The sequence below is a fragment of the Mustela nigripes genome, chromosome 14, assembly GCF_022355385.1.
Source record: "Mustela nigripes isolate SB6536 chromosome 14, MUSNIG.SB6536, whole genome shotgun sequence".
NCBI lineage: Eukaryota > Metazoa > Chordata > Mammalia > Carnivora > Mustelidae > Mustela > Mustela nigripes.
In genome coordinates this window covers 55,480,199-55,495,404 of record NC_081570.1, presented here as the reverse complement: position 1 = coordinate 55,495,404, position 15,206 = coordinate 55,480,199, and the positions used below count along the sequence as shown (strand labels likewise).

Genomic DNA, 15,206 nt, shown 5'->3' with positions numbered 1-15,206 from the left:
GGAGGAGCAGACTCCCCGCTGAGCAGGGAGCTTATGTAGGGCTCAACCTCGGGACCCTGGGATCATGACCTGAGCCGAAGGAGACGCTTAGCTGACTGAGCCACCCGGCACCCCAAGGCATAGATTTTTTTTTTTTTCTTAAGATTTTATTTATTTATTTGTCAGGGACAGAGGGAGAGAGAATGAGCGAGCATAGGCAGACAGAGAGACAGGCAGAGGCAGAGGGAGAAGCAGGCTCCCTGCTGAGCAAGGAGCCCGACGTGGTACTCGATCCCAGGACGCTGGGATCACGACCTGAGCCGAAGGCAGCTGCCCAACCAACTGAGCCACCCAGGCGTCCCCAAGGCATAGATTTTAAACACCGCTTCTGGAAGTCCATCGTTGATGCCTGGGACCACTTGGAGCCCTTTTGCTCTGTTATTTCCCAGCACAGAGCTCACCCCCATACAACATCTACAACACTTCTTGTCACCTGTGTAATGCCAGACTTCCCTCAGTGTTCCATCCCTGGTTCCTCTGACGGATCCTGGCAACAGTAGGTGTCTGATAAACTTAGGTTGCGTAAAGACCCTGCTGGTCCTTGTGTGGCGACTCTGTTATACATTGGTGGTCAGTGGGTAGGAGGTTGTAGAGACTCACTCAGTTCTCCAGTAGAGCCTGGAATTAAGATGATCTTCCAAGACTTACATTGGCAAAAATCCAAACACAGTGGGAGGGGATGGACCATCAAGATGTCACCTAAAGGAGGGGATTTCAGAGCAGGAAGAGCTAGGCCCTGAATTCTAATCATGGTCTGAGTATTAACAGAAACTATGGTCCCTGGAGTTCTCCTCGTAGAGAATGTGTTCCTGGAAAGCAGGAGCTCTGCCTGGAGTCTGGAAGGGAGAAGAATCAGCCGATGGTCACTGAGCATTGTCCAGACAGATATCTGCTAGACCTCAAGGTGGCCTTCGGACCTCACCGCAACTCAACTGAGCCATCTCGCTACTACTCACTTCCCTTTGCTTGGCCCATGTGCTCCCCAGGCAGCCTCCCCTTGTCTCCCGTGGCACCCTCCCTGAGGCCCCTGGTCCCAGGGAGGGCTGTCCTGCGCAAGGAGGAGCAAGCCCACTGGTTCTTCTCTTTGAGTTTGACGAGCGCAGGTGATTCGTGGAGAGGGTCCCCTCTGAGGGCACTGATGGGGTTTCAGAACCCGACCAGCAGAGGCCTAAACTTGCCCATAGTGTCTCACGGCCGTGCTGCCTTAGCCCAAGCACAGAGCAAGAAGTAGCTGGCTTTCTACCTTCGGGGCACCTTGCCCATCACTCTTGGGCACCTTCCACCTGCCTCAGATCCCGTCAGCCAGCCCTGAGGAGAGCCACACATGGTCAGAGACCAGGCTTTGGAATTGAGCAAAGCCGGACCCTCTAACGAATAAGGGAGGAAGAGGCCGATGTGAGCAGGAACTGGTGGGAGACGGGACTTGTGTGAAAGCCCGAGGGTGGTGAGGACTGGCTGAGCCACGGGGCAGCTCAGCAGAGCTCCCTGACACCACCACCACCACCACATCCAGGTAGGACTCGGGACTACTTCTGTAGTGGCTGCTAGAATAATTTCTGTGATCTCCTTCTCACCGAAGTGTCAGCATCCCGCTAACCGCGGGCCCACGCAGCAGAATCACTGAGCCACCCAGACACTCTGCCATTTCCTCAGCCTTCTTATCTCATATTTGCAACTTAAACCCAGGTTCAAACCCTGCCTCTTCCAGTTAGTGGCTGTGAGACCACGGGCAACTCCCATACACCTTCTGAGTATGTTTCCTTATTTGCAAAATGCTTGTAATATTATACACCTTGTCAGGTCGTCGTATAGGTTAGAAAGTAAGAACAGAAGTTGGCACGTAAGACACACTCAATAAATGGTATTTGTAGAATTCTGTCACTCAGTCACTCAACACATGCATACGAGGCAGTGTTCCAGGAGCTGGGCAAACAGCATTGAAAAAGACAAACCTTGTCAGGTGCAATGGTGCGTGCCTGTGGTCCCAGCTCCTCAGGAGGCTGAACAGGAGGATTCTGTGAGCTCATAGGTTCTGGGCTGTGGGATGCTAGGCCAGCTGGGGGTCTGCGCTAAGTTTGGCATCAACATGGTGACCTCCCAGGAGTGGGAGACGACCAGGTTGCCCAAGGAGGGGTGAACCTGCTGCGGTTGGAAAAAAAACTCTCACAGAGCTCAGATTCTAGGAACAGAGGTAGGGAAAAAACACACAGAATGTAGTATGAGGCAGTAATCCGTGTTCAGAAGAAAACAGAAGCACAGTAAGGAGAAAGAAAGTGACAGGTGGGGTAGGATGATGACTGTTTCAAGCAGGACAATCAAAGAATTGCCATGCTGAGAAAAAGGATGTGAGCAGAAACTGAAAGGGAAAAAAACAAACAGAGATGTTTGTTTACATAACCCAGATATGTAAGGGAAGGGCATCCCAAGCAAGGGAACAGCATACGGTAAGGCTCTGAGGTGGGAGCAGGCCTGGCACGTTTATGACCACAAGAATTAGGGGGAGAGTGGGAAAGAAGCCTGGAGTAGTGTCCAGGAGCCGGATCTAGGGTCTCCTAAACCATGCTGAGACCCTGGAATTATTCTAGGAATTAAGGGAAACCACCGAAAGATTTTGAGCAAAAAGAACAGTGTGATGGGATTCAATTAAATTTAGCTGCTGATTGTAAAGTAAGTTGTAGGGCAGAAAGAGAAGAATAGGAAAGGGAGAGGGGAGTGTGGCCTGGAACATGCTGGGAGCATAGAAGCATAGAAGTAATAGCAAGCTGCTGGGTTCAGGATGTGTTCTTGTAGCTGGTGCCAGCAGCACTTTCTCCCCAGATTAACTGCTGGTCATGAAAGGAGACCGGCATGACTCCAAGTACTTGGGGCCTGAGCGTTGGATAAATGATGTTGCCATTTCAGGGATTGGGGAATGCCAAGGGAGGAAGGGTTTTGGCAAGCGGAAGGGGAAGAAACCGGAGGTAACCTTCCCGGTGTTGAGTGTGAGATGCATGTCCAGTGGATATCCAGATGGAGACGTTGAGCTGGTAGGTGGATGTTAGAAGCCACAGTCCCCTGGGAGAGGTCAAAGCTGGAGATGCAGAGGTGGGGTTGCTCGGGACTGTGAGAAGGCCTTGCCTTAGACCGAAGCTCTGGGAGGACAGTGACCGTCTCTGTTTCACTCACCTCTGTCTACCCAGTGCAGGCATTCTGTACGTGTCTGGTGAGTAAATGCATTGGTTGCACAGTGACTGTGGTTTAGTGCCAAACGAAATCGTTGACTGAAAATTTGCTTTATTATTCCCAACAAAAAATAGAAACCTGGTATGTAGTTTCTTAAGAAATAATTAGCATGTGATAACATCAAAGTGGGCCACTGAAAAGAACGTTTGACACCACTTAATGCAAAAGTTCAGAATCTGTGGACAGCGGATGGTAAGGAGAGTAGACCATTTCTGACGAAGGGTCAGAATGTCGATGGGGCCATGCACTGACAAGAAGGTGAGTCAATAAAATCTTGAACATCAGTGCACTGTTATGCAACTGTAGGAAGATGTTGTGATTAATAAAAGAGAACAACACTTGTGTTAATTTTTTGTCATTCTGTGTTCTCATAACAGGTGCCAAAGAACACCTGTCTTCGGAGGGAAGAGAGTTCAGTCAGCATTTGTCCATTAAAAGGAGTCTTTTTTACTGAAGTAGGTGGGAAATGGGGATCTACTCCAAGCCCTCTGTTTTACTGATGAAGAAAGGGAAGAGGGGTGGGATTAAGTGAGTTGAATAAAGTAAGTAGCTGATTAACGACTGGGCCTCCATGGACCATAAGCTGGGTAGAAGCTCTCTCTCCACCACCCCATGTCTGTTCCATCTCTCAGCACCAACTTTTTTCAGACCAGTAACCGAGGTATTGCCTTAGAACATCATTCATGTCTAGCCATGGAATTATTTCGATGACTTATTTTGTTAATGATTTAATATGAGAATTATAATTAGAGTTTGCTTTTGCTCATTTCAAAATCCATTCACAGTTGCCTACACACATTCTATTTGGCAGAGTGAAAGAATAGTCCCAGAAGGGTCAAGGAAAGTGATTTTTTTTTTTTTTTTTTTGAAGATTTTATTCATTTGAAAGAGAGAGAGAGCCAGTGCGCTCAAGTGCATATGTGAGAGAGAGCACACGTATGCAGAGCCTACTCAGAGGGAGAAGCAGGCTCCTTGCTGAGCAGGGAGCCCAATGCGAGGCTCCATCCTTCCTGACCTGAGCTGAAGTCAGAGGCCTAGCCAACCGAGCCATCCAGACACTCCGGGAAGTAAAATTTTTAATGTGCTGTAGGTCATGTACCAACTGATTCTCATGTCAAAAGTTAAGAACTGATTTGCGTTGCAAATATCATTTTAAGAAAGTTTAGAAGCCCACGTAGAATTTCAGGATGGGACACATCTGAATATCCACATTTCTCCGTCTAAATCCCAGCTGCACAACACCATCACCTGTATGGACTGCAGCCATGCTCACTTCTCCAGGCCTCAGTTTACATATCTGCAAAATGGGGAGAGAGACACTTCCTTTCCAGCGTTGCTGTGGGCATTAGGTAGCACACACATTTGGGGCCTGCACAAAGGCCTTGGGGAAAAGAGACCAGCTCCCCTTTGTCTTACATATAGGGAAACTGAGGCCTCTAAGGATCCCCAAAAAACTAATCTGAGTTTAACCTGGAGTCCAGTCCCCTGGGTTGGACTTACCCTCCAGCTCAGACTCTATCTCCTGATGGTCTTCTCCAGGCTGTGCTTGCCAGGACAGTGCCTGTCCATACTCATGGGCAGCTTCCTGGTAAGAGGAAGAGGTGCCCTGTGCCCGCCCTCCCAGAGTTGGTATCCCAACTCTTTGCACAAGTCCCCGAGAGGCTGCCGAGGTGCTCCATTACTCACACTATCCCTGGCACGCAGTGCAGCTGGCCCAGCACAGGTTCATTTACATAGTTGCACAACAGGAAGCAAGGCCAGTGTGTAGAGCTGGCTCACCCCGAGCAAATTACTTCAGGTGCCCTGCGTCTGGGAGCCCTGGGCTCTGCCCTTGGTTTCCACTCTAGCTTCAGGGAGCCACAGTCTCCCACCGCAGCTTGGTGGAGTTTGGGGAGGGGGCACATTTTGGTGTGTTGTGAACTGTCACATGTTTGGCAGGCATGACCAGAATGGGGGGGGGTGCCTTTTGTGGAGGCAGAGCTGCTGCAGAGTGCTCCCACAGTGGCTACAGGCGAAATGGCAGATGCATGAGTCACTCCGTGAGACGGGAACGGGAAGACATCCTGTGGGTGCCAAGCCATTTTCAGTTCAGTTAGGAGAATCGACCCCCCCCCCCCAAAAAGTGTGCATCTCCCTCCATTCCCCTGACGCAGTGGGTCCAGCGCCTGACTCTGTTGCTTGTGAAGGACGTCTCAGCTTGCTTTCATGCTCAGGGAATTGGCTGGTGTCCTTGGTCTGCGTCAGTTACAGTATCAGAGAACCCTCTTTGCCAAGGAAACTTTTTCTCTGAACGACTTTTTGAAAATATTTTCCCTGGTTTCCCCTTCCCCTGGAATGGTAATGCAATCTATGGTGTTTCAGGACTTTCCTTTGTGCAGACATTTTTCATGTTTCTAACAGGAGGAACTGTTGTTGGTGAACATCATTTGGAAGGATATTTCTGGGGATTCTCTGCTAATTCCCTTGTTCTTCTTAAATTAGTCAGTATTCTTGATCATCAGTTTTCATAGCTGCCATTGATTGACTGCTTCAAGCCAGGCACCATTTTAAGAACTTTGCTTATGCACTGAATCCTCCCAGCGGCTCCATGAAGGGCACAAATTGCTATTATTCCCATTTTACAAATGAGGACACCGAGGCTCAGATTAAGCCATTTCCAGAGTCGGATAGTTAGTTAAATGGCGAGAGCCAGACCTTACGCTCTGTTCCCAGCAACTCCCTTTGCCAGCATTTATTCCAAGTGTGGTCAGCAGAACACACTGATCTCATGAGATGTTCCTAGGAAAACATTTCTGTGTTCAGAGAATTGGGGGAAATGCTGCAAACCATATGTCTCTTGCAAATCATAAATGCATTTTAGAAGTCTTGCATGAAAGAAGCCTGCTTATCTTTGTTCCAGTGAGGGTTTTTTAAAATATATGGGACTTGGAGCCTTATTTCCAGATATGCCTGTTAAGTCATAAACACGTTTTGAGAAACATCACACTAGCAAAGGAAGGCTTGCAGCCTGAGGGGTAAGCGTTCAGATCCCATGTCTGCTACTAGCTAGGTAAATTATTTAGCTTCCTCTGCCTCACTTTTCCCTTCTAACAGGAAAATGTAATAGTACTCTCCTGCACCCAGGGTGATTGTGAGCCCTCAGTCGGTGCTTCTGAAGGACCAGAGGGCTGTTGTGCACGGAGAGAAGTACTTGATGTTCTAAATGTAGCAGAACGAATCAAAACATGTGCTACCTGTGGGGTCTGACCACAACCAAAATGCTGTTTCACCATGTTCAGAAAACACATCACAGAGGCACGCCCTCCCACCTCCCTCTTTCTGTCTGCAGATCCTGACTCGAGGGCAGAGACCTACTCTTCCCTTTGGTGTTCTCCCTAGCTGCTCCGGATTCTCTCTGTCCCTCCCCTATCTGGTTGGTCCAGATAGCAGCTCAGAACGGGGCTTGGGTCTCAGCCTCTAAGTCCGGTTTGGCACACACTCCTCCCGGGACAGGGGACCACTATCTGGCTTAGCCACATGCTTCTGGGTGGCCCCGGGCAGACTCTGCAGGGAGAATGTGCTGCTGAGAAGGGAACTCGGGTTCCCTATTTAAACAAGACAGCTGTCCCTGCAAACTTTCGGCCCCTGGATCTCCAGAAGGGGAAACAATTGCAAAGCATTGCACTTTCACTGAATTTGCCACTCCTCCTGTGCCCAACAGCTAACCAGAAGAGCCCCTCCGAGGGGAGTGAATGCTGGGTGAGGAGTCTCGAAATTCTGTAGACTCAGCCACTGGGCAGTGGTGCCCGAACCACTTCTCAGAACGTCCTGCAGCAGGCAGATATCACTCAGTGGGGTCAGGGTTTTCCCTTCCCCAGGATGTTCTGAGGTTGGTCCTGCCATGACTCTCAAGGTGATTAGGGAGCAGTCCACTGGGAAGGAGAACAACTGAAGAAGTGACTAGTTTTTTAAAAATGAAACCTATGTGTTTATGTTGCCCTTTGTATTCTTTTAGTCAATTTCAGAAGTCTCAGAATGAGAAAATTAGAAAAATGTACCAACCCTCTGTATGATCAAGTCTGGTTGCTCATAATATAATAATTGTTGAGTCAAAAAAAAAAAAGGTAATTTACAGAACTGTATGTAAATGTCCCATTTGTTCAAAAACCAGATACATGTCTAGGATGTATGAGAAAGCCAGCAGAAGGTGTGCCGGGAAGGAAAGACTGCACAGTGGGTACCTCTTCCAAGTGAGTTTAGAAGGAAGGTGTTTTAACTTTTCATTCCATGGTCATGCATATAGTTTGAATGTCTCAATATACTCCTTTTGTTATTGAAAAGGGGAAGAATGTAATAAAAGGCAAATACCCAAGTTAGTTCCATTAATAGGGCAAGACTGAGTAGTGGTGGCCAACCGTGGGTCTCGCCTGACTGGCTGGCAGGCGTTGCAGTAAAAAGGAAGGAAATCCAGACCAGACCAGAAAATGGGCCAGTTCCAGTTACAGAGCAGGGTACCCTCCGCAGCCCGTGGCTTCCCAGCCTGGGCCGTTGCAGATGGTGCTGCTGTATTTTGCTTTTCCTTCCTCATACCTTCCCTGGGGAAGCCACATAAGCTGCTCAGATTCTCCAGAGTTCAACTTCCCCCGAATTGCCTTGGGCCATGATAAAGCCCCTTCCTCACCCATGCCTTGACCAACTGGAGGGAGGCACCCCAAGCTCACACAGACATGGGCACCTTATCACTGGGCCACCCCTATTGAGTCCTCGCTCCCTGTGAAAGCCACGTCCCCAAACCCTGGAGCCCCACCAGGGTGGAAATGATCCATCAGAAAGCCTGGGATGGAGTGGGGGAAGGGGGGCGTTCTGAGAGTCAGGAGCCCCAGCGCCTGGGGTTCTCAAGTCCCGGGGGCCTTGGGTAAGTCCTCAGATTTCCTTCGGCCTCCATTTTCTCATACACTGGCAGGACAGAGTATTTAATGACACGGTGGTTGGGAGATGGGATAACAAATTGGAAGAGCTTCAAAAGGTAAAAGGTGGTGATGTGCAAAGAAAAGTCTTCTGGTGGCCTTTATTGTGAGCAGTACTGTACCCCGGGGACCTGCTGTGCAGGGGGTGATTTTTCTTTCTCTTTTGATTTGGAGGCAGAGCCCCTTTCTTTACAGCATTCAGAGGATTTGCTGTCCCAGAAATCCTCTCTTGATAAAGAACCCCAGGGACCTGAGAGGTCAAACCGTCTTCTCTTTCCCCACCTTCCCACATGCCGCGGATGTCAGGACACAGGGCCCAGGGTGAGGCTAGATTCCCACATTCCACGGTCTGAGTGCTAAGCTCTAACCAGACTCTGATGTAAGAATAGCCCCTTTCATGCTGAGGGCCCCCTGGTCCACACACACGTTCAGTCATTCAGGCAATTTTCATTTGGGGGCTGTTATGAATGGTGTCTCTCTGAACATCTTAATGCATGTCTTTCGGTGAACACGTTTCTGTTGGTGTTCACGCAGGCCTTAAGTAACTTTAAACGTTCTCCTTTGTGATTGTAGAGTTTTCCTCCGGGTGTCAGTCGTTTAGAATAGTGAACGTGTAGGGGTCGAGCTGGAATGCTAAGGTTGAGTGGAGCACCTGAACCGTCCAGCTCCTTGGTGTTATGGCGTGTGTGTGGTTTTCTTTCCCATTTCCCCCCACTTTCTTTCCTCATTCGTTCAAAAACCATTTGAGGTAGACATTGCCCATTGATTTGTTAAGTAAATATTTATTGAGTGCTCCCGTGTGTAAACAGTATGCTAGCACTAAAACCCGTCTTGTCTTGCATTAGCTTGAGTCCGGTGGCCGTGGTGGGGGCACAAAAACGAAGCATGCAGGTAACCACATTGCAAAGCAAGAAGCTATTCTGTGCCACAGAAGCAGCACGATGTGTATTAGACCCCTAGAGGAGGAGCAGACCATCTCTATCCATCTGATATAACAGGGAGGCACACTTTTGATTATATCGTTCCCTGCTCAGAATTTTTCAGTGGCTCTTCATTGCCTATAGCATCCACATTCAGACTTAAGGGCCTGGCAGTCAGTCTTTTGACGCCATCTCTTATGACTTCAAATGTCTCTGCTCTAGATGCACCTCCTTATCTGGCCTACACAGCACCAGAGCTTTCATAACACTAGCCTTTGCCTAATGCCCTCCCCTCTCAGCTCCAGTGGTGCAAAGCCCCACAACGCCTGCCCAGATTTCCCCCAGCCACAGGGAATGACCGTGTACCCCGAACTCCCCTTCAGCCAACCTCTCTTCCGATGCTTCTTTCTGCTTGAAGTTATTTGTGGATACATCTGTTTTCCCTCTCCTGGATCGAAAGCTCCTTGAGGATTTGTTTATTTGTACATGCTCGGTGCTTACCGAAGGATCAGAGTGGACCCTGAAAAACAGTTGTGGGAGAGAGGGAGGGGGGGGTTTTGGGGTGGAGGGTGATCAGAGACTTGGTAGTGGAGGTAACCTGACATGACCTGCAAACAGGGGTGGAATCTCGCAAGGGAGGGGGGGGGGCTTTCTAAAGATAACAAAGCGAGTCACAGAGTTCAGTTTCAGAGATCATTCGGGTTCCGCAAGGACAATGATTTGTCTTTTCCTCTTTTGGATCACGTGGCCCCTTTGATCAATGCTGTGGACCTTTTGCCCAGAAAATGTAAATACCCACAGCATCTCATGGAGGGGAAAAAAGAAAAAGAGTTGAGAAAAGACCGGAAAGGTGGGTGAGAACCATATTATAATGGGTTTCTGAGCCACAGTGAAAGTTGTGTTTGGTTCAAATTAATGGGGCGCAGCCGATGGTTTTGTTTTAACTTTTTATTGAAGTACAGCATGCAGCTACTTACCCAGATCACAAGTATAATTCTGCCACCACCCCCACCCCCAGGCTAAATACACACACATAGCCAGCAGTTGGGAAAGACCCCCCTGCCCCTTTTGCTACCGTCCCCTTCAAAAATAACTTCTTAGGGGAGCCTGGGTGGCTCAGTGGTTTAAGGCCTCTGCCTTGGGATTAGGTCATGATCTTAGGGTCCTGGGATCGAGTCCCGCATCGGGCTCTCTGCTCAGCAGGGAGCCTGCTTCCTCCTCTCTCGGGGCCTGCCTGTCTGCCTACTTGCCATCTCTGTCAAATAAATAAAATAAAAATCTTTAAAAAAAAAAAAAGTAACTTCTAGCCTGATGTCTAACAACACAGATTAGTCTCCCCCATCTTTGTACTTACTGGACTCCTGTGTGTGTGCTCCTTTTTGTTCTTCTGTGAATCTGGCTTTCACTCAGCATTATATATGTGAGATTCACCCATATTGCTGCATGGATCTGAGGCCCGTTCGTTGGCGTTTGCTGTAGAGTGTGCCATCAAGTGAGTGTTCTCCTGTTTCAGTCATTCAGGCAATTTCCGTTTGCGGGCCGTTATGAATAGTGTCACCCTGAACATCTTAATGCATGTCTTTCAGTGAACACATTTCTGTTGGTGTTCATCCAGGACGAGAATGGCAATGTGGAAGTGTTCTGCCCAAGTGAATACAGCCATAGTTTCCATCCCCACCAACCGGTGCATGGTGTTTGAGGAACACTGTATGACTAGAGCTGATTTTCAGAAGATTTGTCTGGCTGTAGTATCTTTGACGGCTCAGAGCAGTGGTTTCATACCGTGTTTCAAGGAGCCTCGGGAATCCGCAAAGTCTGCCTTTCAGGGGCTACGACAGCCATCTCCGAGGGGTACCGCTCCGGGCTGTTCATTTTTAAGAAAAAAAATTGCCATCTTTTAATAGCATTATTATTACATCTGGCTTACCACATTAGAAATAGAATATCAGGTTCTACACTGCAGAAATGATCGATAAATGTGTGGCAGCATCTGCATGTGACACGTAAGAGTGTTTCCCTAGAATTCAACTTGAGGTGGTTTTCATTTTTAAGGGAAAGCCCGGGCCTCCAGTGGTCATGTGATCACGGAGTCTGTCCATTTATAAATGTTGCCACGGACAGGTAATGCTGTTTGTAGGACTTGGATGCGTTTACTCAGTCTACTAAAATCGGTCTCCTAATTTCTACACGTAATATAAACACGTGGCATTTACTTTGACTTACACGGTACCTAAAAGTGTTCCAGAGAATCTCACACACTTCAAGAAATATCCTAGGGACAAACTTTTGGTGGAATCAACTACACCTTCTAAAGCTCGTATTTGACCACAAACAACTACGTGCTGATCTCCTGCATTCAGGAATCAATAAGCGTTAGAAAAATTTAAGTAACTTTACAGTTAAATACCTGAATCGATGAAAAGTATTAATATTGCGGTATGAACTATTAGGATTTGCTTGAAAGTGTGTGTTATGCCCAAAGGGCTCTCGTGAGATGAATTACCCTTGGGAAACAATCCCTTCCCCCCACTTTAAGCAGATGTAAGCGGTGGAGGCCTCTAGGGGTGCTTCTTTGTTTCCAGGGCAAGTGGCAGCAGAATTCTACTTTGCCGGAGCCATGCTTAAGGGGAAAAGTGTACCAAGGCCAGAGGCCAGAGAAGGAGCTGTTTTTGAAGCCAGGGGTCACAGGTGTCCGAAAACCAAAGTCTGTCCCACCCTCCCTTGCCTAAGTAGAGGAAGGAGGACAGTATGCAGACTCATATGATATTTTGGAAACTAAGTAGAACTGTGCTCAAGACACAGAAGCAGGTGTATTATAACGGAGAGATGTTTTGTATGGTTCCTAGTTGACATTTAATTAGAATCCGAGCTGAACGATGAGTTTCTCTGACTTAACCTCTTGTTCCAGTAGATAATGCATCCGGGGAAATATTATCTGAAGGAATCCTTTCATAATGTGACACAATCCCATTTGTCAGAAATTCCGGTGTTCATACATTGGGTTCAGGCCCTTACCACTCACCTAAGGTACTGCCATGGAGACTTCTGTCATCATTTCATTGGTAAAGTTTTCTTGAGTTCCTGCTGTGTGCCCAGTCCCAGGGATATTTTGTCCCTTTTGTTTCCTGAAGTATGAAGAGGAAAAATGACAAAGCTGTCACTTGCTGCCAAGGCCAGTGACTTCTTTCACTTAGTAGACTACCTCTGGTTATTCATCTTGTTGCACGTGGTAAGATTTCATTCTCTTTTAGTGGCTGAGTAATATTCCATTGCATGTTTATGCAACTTTTTTATCCATTCATCTTCTCTGCAGGCATCTAGGTTGTTTCCATATCTTAACTTTTGTAAATAATGCTGCAGAAAGCACAGGGGCATACACATCTTTTCAAATCAGTGTTTGTGTTATTTTTGGGTAAATACCCAGTATTTACACTCACCCAGTAGTGCAATTAGTGGATCGTGTGGTATTGCTATTTTTGATGTCTTCAGGAACCCGCATACAAAACAACAAGTACTTCGAGCCCTGAGGGCCAGCCCAGGTTTACCTTGCTGGTCACCCTAGGAATTTCATAGATTTTGTTTTTTCTCAAAGCAGTTATCAAATCGGACATGTTTGAGAGCAGGTAGAGCGTGTTTCTTGCTGTAGTTAATGGAAGAAGGGGAGTTGAAAGAAGAAAGAAAAATTAAATGTCCTATGATGTCTCTTAGCCTACTGGTTATGGGTATGTGGACCACAGGCTTTTGTGTTTTGAGGGTGAATGCAGGGAGCCGTGCTTCTTGGCAGGTTGCACTTTGGCATCTGGGACTCGGGGTCTGAGTGCTGTGTAAAATGGGCAGAGGACCCGGATTATGGCTGCCTTCATCCTGTCTGCGCCTGCTCAAAAGGCAGGTCCTTCCCCTCCACTGTGGACATTGGACGTACTTGCTATATTATGATCTGGAGGAGGAAATGGTAGATAATAATTAACCTATCTTCCATTCTTTAATGACAGAGCTCCTCTTATGGTGTTAATTATTATCATGTTCTAGACCATGAAGTATTTAGGATCACAGGGTTTAACTTTTAATTCTTGAAATTTTCCATCTACCAAGGAAGAAGGCGTCCCGTGGACCTGTCGTCTGACTTCAGTAGTCAGCCCCAGACTCATGGCCAGTCCTGCTCCATACATCTCCTCTCCCCCGTCCACTCATCTAGTTTCTATCACCATCACTTTGTTTGGACTTGAACTTTCTGCACGTGGAATCAGACAGCATGTGCTCCTGTGCCTGGCTTCCTTTGGCCAGCACAATGCCTGAGATATTGGCCTACGATGTTGGGCGCACCTCTGGTTGGTGGCCCTTTGTCACTCACCTGGAAAAAGGCTTCTGGCCCGAGCTGCTGGGTGCCTGCTCCCCTGTTTTCCCTCGGTGTCTTCTAGGCCTCCCTTTCTCATCCCAGATCTCTGACCTGAGCCCGTGCTCTTGGGCCCTCATTTAACCTCTCTGGCATTTTCACACCCTCCTTAGTTGCTCAGCACGCCTCCTCTGCTTTTTACAACACCCAGATGACAGCCACCTCTTGAAGCAATCCTCCCACCCCTCAAAGTTTGCAGCGCGTTCCTCGTCTTCAGCACACTGCTACTTCTCGAAATTGCCCCCACGCGTACCGCCGAAGTTCCTGAACTAATAGTTCTCTCTGGCACCCCTAGCGTGGGACCTCCGTTCCCTTCGTGCCGCAGCAGCCTCACCTGGGCCCCCCCACCCCAAACCCCTTCCTCACCCAGTCCCATGGGCTATGGTCGCTCTCTCCTTCCTGTGCCCCCATAAAGTGACTGGTAACTGCCCCTCCTCCTGGTTTTCTGAGTAACACATACTGGGATTCATTTTTTTTTTCCCCCATCGTGAACACATCACACATGGTGCAGAGCACGGACTTTGGAACCGGCTGCCACCTTTGGAGCACCGGCTCCTCCACACAACATCCTGAATTGGGAAAGGCAGTAGTGAGCACCTCATAGCATTGTTTTGAGGATTAAGTGAGTAAAGCTCTCAGAACTGGATCTCAGAATCTGTAAAGCTCTCAGAACAATGTTTGACAAGCAAACGACATGCAACAGAAGTGTTAGCTGTTGAGATCGAAAAAATAAAAATGTACACACTGCGGGAGTGCATAAAAACAACACGGAAGGTCCCCCACTTCTCTCCACCAAGCAACAGCCACATGGAGAGTATGCTCTTCTAGTCTGTCTTCCGGGTAGAATGTATTTTTAGCTAAGCCTATCTTTATAGCATTAATGTCTGCCCTACATCCCCAACATCCCTCTCTCTTCCTAGCTGCCTGGTGTCTCCCATCCTGGCAGCGTCTGCGGCCGCCTCCCCTCACCCCTGCCCCACTCCTTTGAATCTGCCCTTCTTGTCCCTGCCTGTGCGAGGAAGACCCCGGACGTGTGCTGCTCTTTCCCTCAGATGCCCCCTCCAAGTCTATGGCTAAAGCACCACCTCTGTCAGTCCCCATTTGGCCCCAAGAAAGAACTCTTGATCCTTCTTCCATTTCCTACTCTTGTCTCCAGCTCTTTCTCGGCATTCCAGTCACTTTCCTCTGTTTGATGAAGTCCTGGTAGCAATGGTGATAGATAACACTGGGTGGTTTCCGTGTGCCAGGCTCTCTCCTGTAGGAGTCCAATTAATTGTTAAATCCTGTGAGGCAGGCCCTCTTGGTATCCCATTTTATAGACAGAGAACCTAGGAGTTGAGTGAGGCTAAGTCATTCATTCAATATCATGCAATACTGAGTGACATGCAAAGCCTGGGCTCTTTACCCCATTGTCTGCCCTTAGACCTTCCATGGCAATAGTCCGTCTTTTCTTTCTCTGTCTCCTAGTTCTATTCCATCCAACATAAGGTCCTTCAGTTCTTTTTCTGATATTCCCTGTGCCTGTCGCTTCTGCTCAGAAACCTTTGGGGACTCTCATATTCACATAATGGAGTCAGCTTTAACCCACTCTTACACTCCCTCAACATCCATTCTGAAATTCTCTCCACTCCTTTGCTACCACCTACCCAGTCCCTACCCTTCAAGGATTGATTCATTTAAGAAATG

At 48.1% G+C, this 15,206-nt stretch overlaps 1 protein-coding gene across 3 annotated transcripts in view; it reads left to right on the top strand.

Annotated features, from left to right (window-relative positions):
* GNG12 (G protein subunit gamma 12) overlaps window positions 1-15,206 on the top strand; it is a 127,566-nt gene that overhangs the window by 93,855 nt on the left and 18,505 nt on the right. Inside the window, exon 3 of one of the 3 annotated variants that reach the window (XM_059375082.1) lies at window positions 3,639-3,716. The exons of the other annotated variants lie outside the window; for them this stretch is intronic. The gene's annotated coding sequence lies outside the window, so the exon portion shown is untranslated. The remainder of the gene's footprint in view (window positions 1-3,638; window positions 3,717-15,206) is intronic. 3 annotated transcript variants of the gene reach the window in all.